The sequence below is a fragment of the Acomys russatus genome, chromosome X (assembly GCF_903995435.1).
Source record: "Acomys russatus chromosome X, mAcoRus1.1, whole genome shotgun sequence".
Taxonomy (NCBI): Eukaryota; Metazoa; Chordata; class Mammalia; order Rodentia; family Muridae; genus Acomys; species Acomys russatus.
In genome coordinates, this window is record NC_067169.1 from 53,701,694 (window position 1) to 53,708,545 (window position 6,852).

The 6,852-nt window shown below is 42.7% G+C and overlaps 1 pseudogene; it reads right to left on the minus strand.

Annotated features, from left to right (window-relative positions):
- Positions 1–5,912: 5,912 nt before the first annotated feature.
- Positions 5,913–6,358, minus strand: LOC127184552 (60S ribosomal protein L27-like; annotated as a pseudogene).
- Positions 6,359–6,852: the final 494 nt, after the last annotated feature.

The window sequence follows — 6,852 nt, forward strand, 5'->3', positions numbered from 1 at the left end:
TCTATTAGTGATACCTTTAATTTAGGAGTTTGAAGTGTGCCCTATTACTTAAATATCCACAATCTGAATTCGACTTTTAGTGTCAATGTCACCTAAACTTACCAAATTAAAGGCTACCTTGCCTTACGTCTGGGGTTTGTGAAGCTTGTTGAAATATGTATGTTATCTTAATGCAGAGCTGTCAATCCGAGTCTAGTGATTGTATCTTTGTGGAATGGGACTGGGTCTGACCCCCGGAGCTCACTGTGTACATCAGGTTGGTCTCCACTTGTGGGGATCATCTGGCTGCTGCCTCCAGGATGCTGGGGCTGCAGGCCTGTACACACGCCTGGCTTCGACTAGTATCTCTTTAGATCATTTATACTGATGCACATTTCCCTCCTAATTTTTCTCTCCCACAATGACATAACAACAGGTTTATGCACATGGGTCTCCCATCTACAAGAAAATCATCAATACATGAATTCTCCATCTTCTCTTCAGGGAAGCTCCAAACATCTAGGGCTGTTAACCAACGTGTTGTACAAAGGTGTGGCACGAATAAGCCCTCGCTTAAAGTAACCATTGCAGTCAGAATTCTATGTCTGATAAATTGGGCAATTAAAAGAGACTTCCCAATTGGATTTTAGGAACGTATGGTTGCAAAGCCACAGGTTCAACTAACACCATCAGAATTACATATATTAAGGTGGGCATGGTGGTGCAAGCCTTTAATCCCAGCACTCAGGAGGCAAAGGCAGGCAGATCTCTGTGAGTTCACGAGCAGCCTGTTCTTACAAAGTGAGTCTAGGACAGCCAGGGCTACACAGAGAAACCCTTTCTCAAAAACAAAAAGAAAATAAAAGAAAAATCCAGAAACGTGAATAGATGGGGGATTTGAGCAAAAGAAAAACTGGAGTACAAAAAGAAACCTTGTCTCAAAAAAAAAAAAAAAAAAGAAAAAGAAAAAGAAAAAAAAGAAAGAAAGAAAGAAAAGAAAAGAAAGAAAAATCCAGGAACATGAATAGATGGGGGACTTAAGCAAAAGAAAAGCTGGAGTACGAATTTTTGTGTTGGTAGTTTTATACTGAGGTGATTCAAATCAAAGTGCCAGTTACATACTCTAAAGTGCACAAACCCAGGTGGTACGCCTGGAAATAGCTGATTATGGCAAAAAGCACTGGGCCTTGTAGCGAAAGCACAGATCAGACTAGGGATAATGTCAATCACTGGCAGAAAGTCCCCTGTGTTCCTTTCTTATCAGCACCCACTGCTTTCCCCGGGCATAGCTACCTTTCTTCTTTCTATCAGCTTAGATTTGTCTTGCCCATTCTGTACCTGTTAACTTACTGAACCATCAGATTCTTTTTACCTGTCTTCTTTTTCTTAGTATGATTTTAAGTTTCATGGCTGTCATGCATAGCCATAGTCTTCCCTATTTCTAACTGGTATCCCACGATGGATGTTAGCACACCCCCACTGAAGATGGGATATTCCAGCCAGCTGCTGGGTCTGTGCCTTCCTGTCCTTAGGAGATGTGTATCAAAGTCAAAACAATTCACACACTAGATCTAGCGCTAGGCTAATTAATGCAAATATTTTACTGCCCACCCAGGCATATTCATCAGGAGGTTAGTCTGTGCAGGGGGTGAGAGTACAGCGAGTGCTTGGCAAAACCTTGTGAGATTTTTTTAAATAGTGCTGAAGAAGTATCAGTTTCTTACAGACCATTGGAGCCTGGGAAAATGGAGGAAGAAAGGCCAGGTTAGCAGTCTGTGGGCGGAGTTGCTAAGAGTGTTTAAGGAGGTGGGATGTCAGGCAGGAGTTGTGGGGAGGGTGAGGGGCATTAAGCACCAATTCCGGCTCAGGTATTCTATTGCTCAGATTCCATTCATATGTGCGGCGATGGGGAGTACCCAGTTATAGCTTGTAAGCAGGAGAAACCAAACAGCCGTGTGTGGTGAAGTGGTGCCTGAAGCATCCTCATGCAAAGAAGAGGTGGCATGTTCATGGGAGCAGGCAGGTGCACTTTGTCTCACAGTGTCAGAAGGTTCATCCGATCGTGCACAGCTCTGTGTTTCTGAGTCCGTGGTAAAGCACAGCATCATGACAGCAGCATTATGAGGCAGAGGAACAACACCTCATGGCGGCCAGGAAGTCGTGGCAATATGAGAGAAAGGGGGCCATGGATAAAGTCACCCCAGTGACCCTCCCTGGTAACCTAGCTCCTTCAGCTAGTTCTCTCCCAGAGTTTTCAGAACCTCTTCACATAGCAACACCAACTTGGGATCAAACCCTCAACATAAGAGCCTTGCAGAGTGAGGGTGGGCATCGTGTCCAATCCATAGCAGGCATTGCTATACACTCTTACTTATAGGGCCTTGAAGCACTCGTGGTGCAAAAAGGCAACCTCCGTTTGAGTTTTGATGCATCCGTAGACATGCATATAATTTGAAGATCCTTAAAATTTAAGGTTAAAAAAATGTTGGGCATTACGAAAGAACCTGTGGAGCACCAAGGTTGCAAAGGCTGTGTGACCCAGGGTGGCAAGTGGACTCCCACAGCACTGTTCATTATATAGAGATGTATCACTGAGGAAGTCTGGGGATGCTAGAAAATTGGACTTGTGGGTCATAGAATAGCCTCTATTATTTTCATAAGATTGGACTTAAGGTCATTTTATTGTGCTTCAGTTGTGTTAAGACATCCTGAGCTTGCTGTAGTATGATAGCTGGGTTCTGGTGGTGCCATATTGCTGAGCAAGCCATGAAGAGTAATCCAGTAAGCAGCCACTCTTCCATGGAATAGAATTAGAACTAGAAAAATAATTATTTTATATCCTCTTTCATATATCATGCCTATTACCTACATTCACTCCTTCCCCATCCTTAATATGAAGCCCTTATTATTCCCTTTTCTTCATGTTTTACTGTACTGCGCATGTACACTTTACTACAGCAAGCTTCATTTTTCCAGTTTTTTTATGCCTTTGGAAATGAATGTATAAGTGTGTTCTTATGGTATGCAGTGTCATACGTACATATTTTCTGATGTTCAAATCACAGAAAAACTAACATTTTTACCTCTTTAAATTCTTAAACATTTTTTCACTGTGGTAATGTATAAACTTTGCTCCTCCAGTTGTTTGTAAAGGATAAGCTGCATTCACTAGTGCGTGGGTAAGAGGTAAAAGCCTATTCCTCTTAAACAACTGTGTATAAACACCAGTTGTCCAGCCTCCTTCACTCCTATCCACTCCTTGCTCTTGAGTCGAAGCTTTGTTCATGAATGTTATATGACTCAGTCAACAACATGAACCAATGGACAAATCAAAGAAGAAAATCAAAGTGGTGGATGGTGTCAGATGATGGGGCATATGTATCTGATGAAACTCACATACAAGTAACATTGTATAGACAAAGCAGGTTATCTTCAAGAACATATCTATACACACACACACACACACACACACACACACACACACACACACACCCGTAACAACAATTAAACAAAAAAGAGGACAAGAACTTGAAGAAAGCAAAGAAGAGTATATGGGAGGAAGAGAAAAGGGGGAAATTATATAATTATATTATAACCTCAAAAAAAGTAATTTTAAAAACTCACCATGTATATGTGAATCAAAATGCTCAATATTAGTGGAGTGGTAGCTCAGTGGTTAAGAACACTGGCTGCAGAGACTTGATACCCTATGAGCATATACAGGGGGAGGAGGTCCCCCTCAGTCACAGTCATAGGGGAGGGGAGTAAGGGGAAAATGGGAGGGAGGGAGGAATGGGAGGATGCAAGGAATGGGCTAACAAGTGAGATGTAATATGAACAAATTAATAAAATATAAAAATTTTAAAAAGAACACTTCCATAGGACCCAGGTTCATTTTTTCAGCACCCACACAGTTGCTTACAACCTTCTATAACTCCAGTCCCAAGGAACTAACACTTTCATTTGGGCTACAGAAGCAATACATGCAAGGGAAACACAGACATACATTGGGGCATGACACTCATACACATACAAGTGAACACAAATGACAAGCTGGAGACCTAAGTCAGGGTAGGCTCCTGGGAGAATATGAGGGGGACTCTGGCAGAGACTCCTCGTAGCAGGGGCCAAAGTAACAGAAGAGGACAGCCTTCTAACTAAATAAGACTCCTGGTAGAGTAAGGGGCACACCAAATCATCCATAAAAATTTCGAGCAAAATTTACCTTTGCTACAACATGTGCAGGGATAAAGATAAAGCAGATAGAGCAGAGATTGAGGGAATGTCCAACTAATGCCTGGCCCAACCCAAGACCCACCCTATGGAAGAGAACCAACCCCTGACACTATTAATGATAGTCTGCTAGCTTGCAGAAAGGAGCCTAGCAGAGTTGTCCTCTGAGAGGCTCCACCCAGCAGTGCTTTGAAACAGATGCTGAGACTCAAAGCCAAACATTGGCTGATGTATAGGAAGTCTTATGGAAAAGTAGGGGGAAGGAGAAAAGGACCTGAAGGTGACAGGAACATCCACAGAATACCAACAGAACCAACTAGCCAGAGAACAGAAGGGCTTGCTGAGACTGAAGCCCCAACCAAGAACCATGCATGTACTAGACCTAGGCCCCCTACACAGATATAGCCAATGGGCAGATCAGGCTTCATGTGGGTCCTCTCAGAAGGGGAGGGTGGAGGCTGTCTCTGATATAGACTCTGATACCAGCATTTTTGTCACTTCTCCCTGGTGAGACTGCCTTCCAAGGCCGTAGGTGAAGAGGACACGCACAGTCCTGATGTGACTGGATGAGCTGGGATGGATGGGAAAGAGCATGAGGAAAGAATACTTTCGATTCACATACTTATAAAGGAATTGATTTTAGAATATGTCCAGAATGCTTATTGCTCAAACCTAAGAAAGCTAGGAATCTATTTTTTAAGTGGGCAATTTCTTTTTAAAGTCATGTTACCAAAGAAGAAAGATGCATGGATTTTAAGGTACGCATATGACAAGATGCACATTACGTCCATGTCAGTTAAAACAATGATAACATTCCAGGATGAGCATGTCCTTACAAGGCTGACAGGGTGTCAAATGGTTCAATTATGGAGAATGTGTGTTCGTGTCCTAAAAATTAACCATACACCAACCACACAATCAGTCATTCTCTTCCTAAGAGAAATGAAGATATGCATTTTTATTGTCACTTCCACACAAATGTTCCACTTGTAAAAGCTAAAAAGACAAAACAATTTCTAACCAGTTTCCCATGGTTTTCTTTGCTGAAAATTTGTTCAAAACTACACACGGCCTTCTGCTGACCTTGTGTAAAAGCAATTCGCACAAAGGGAGTTTCCCAAGAGTCAGCGGAAGCTCTCATTGCACTGCCCTCAATAACAGAGTGCACATATGAGACCCCTCAGGTCTCTCTGCATGTTGGTGGTGCATCTGACTCATGACTTGGGGGAAATTCACTCAGAACTCAGGTGCAGTATTGTTGACTCTCTTCAACACTGCTTCCATTTTCTTTTCCTAGGATGAAGGTTCCTTACGATTTCTTTGGTTTTGAAACCATAATTGTGTTGTTGTGTGTCAAATGCTCTTCCAGCCTCTAACAGCTATGCGTAGGCAGCTAGTGTCCTGAGTGGCGTTTGTCCCCAAGATAAAATAGTCAGTTTGGTGGAAGAGGCAAACACCAGGTCACTTCTGTCCTCAAGGAGCCACTGGTACTTGGGGCGCTTGGAAGGACTCCCCAGGAGTGTCCCTTAGACTGTTGTTGCTCAAGTAGCACTGAAAAAAGTCTTATCCAGACTTCTTCAGTCTTGTGTTTATGATCTGAAAACTAATCTGTTCACTTTTCCTCACCCAGAATCCATTGTTTCTTTTTTTTTTTTTTTTAATTTTTAATGATGGAAATGAAAATATACCTAAGAGCGAAGCTTCTGGAAAAACCATTTGTTCTTCCCTGTCTTGTATCGTTCCTCAAACTTGACCTTGGCCTCCCGCTGGGCCTTGCGTTTCAGGGCTGTGTCTCTAAAGACATCCTTGTTGACAACAGTCTTGTCCAAGGGGATATCCACAGAGTACCTGGTGGCCATGAGGTGATTGTGGTTATAAACTTTCACAAAGGACTTGACCTTTGACCTCTTGGCGATTTTCTTCTTGCCCATGACAGCTGTCACTTTTCGGGGATAGCGGTCAATTCCAGCCACCAGGGCATGGCTGTAAGGGCAGTCTATGGTGCCATCAGCCACCAGGGCATGACTGTGAGGGCAGTCTGAGGTGCCAACATTGATGTTCTTCACGATGTGATGGCTTTGTGTGCGGAGTAGCATCCAGCCAGGACCAGCACCACTTTCCCGGCTTTCATGAACTTGCCCATTTTGGCAGCAAGCAGCCAGAATCCAGCAGAAAGGCGAATTCATTGTTTCTAATGCCCCCTCCTCTCTCACACACACGTACACAACTCCTCAACTAGAGATAATTGGCCTCCCGCCAAACTGGTACCAAGATGCACAGGTGCCATCCTGGTACCATATTGGTCTCATGGCGACATGCCATCTAAAACTGCATTGCTTCCCGGATAAGCATCTCTTTATTTCTTTTCTTCCCATTGCAGAGTTAAGAAGCAAACTTATCCCTAATTTGTATGATGTCACTAGAGAAGATTTTAATTGGCTATGGTCTTTCTACAGCTGTTTCAACATATGACACCAAATTTTTCTTCGAGAGTCACCTCAAAAACAAGAAGTAAGTAAGTCTTCATATGGAGGCCTGGTTTTATTTTTGTTTTTGTTTTTTTGTTTTTGTTTTTGTTTTTTACTGTTTTCATAAGACGGTTGACTTAATTCAGTAGAGGAGGCAGCTTCTTTTTTATTT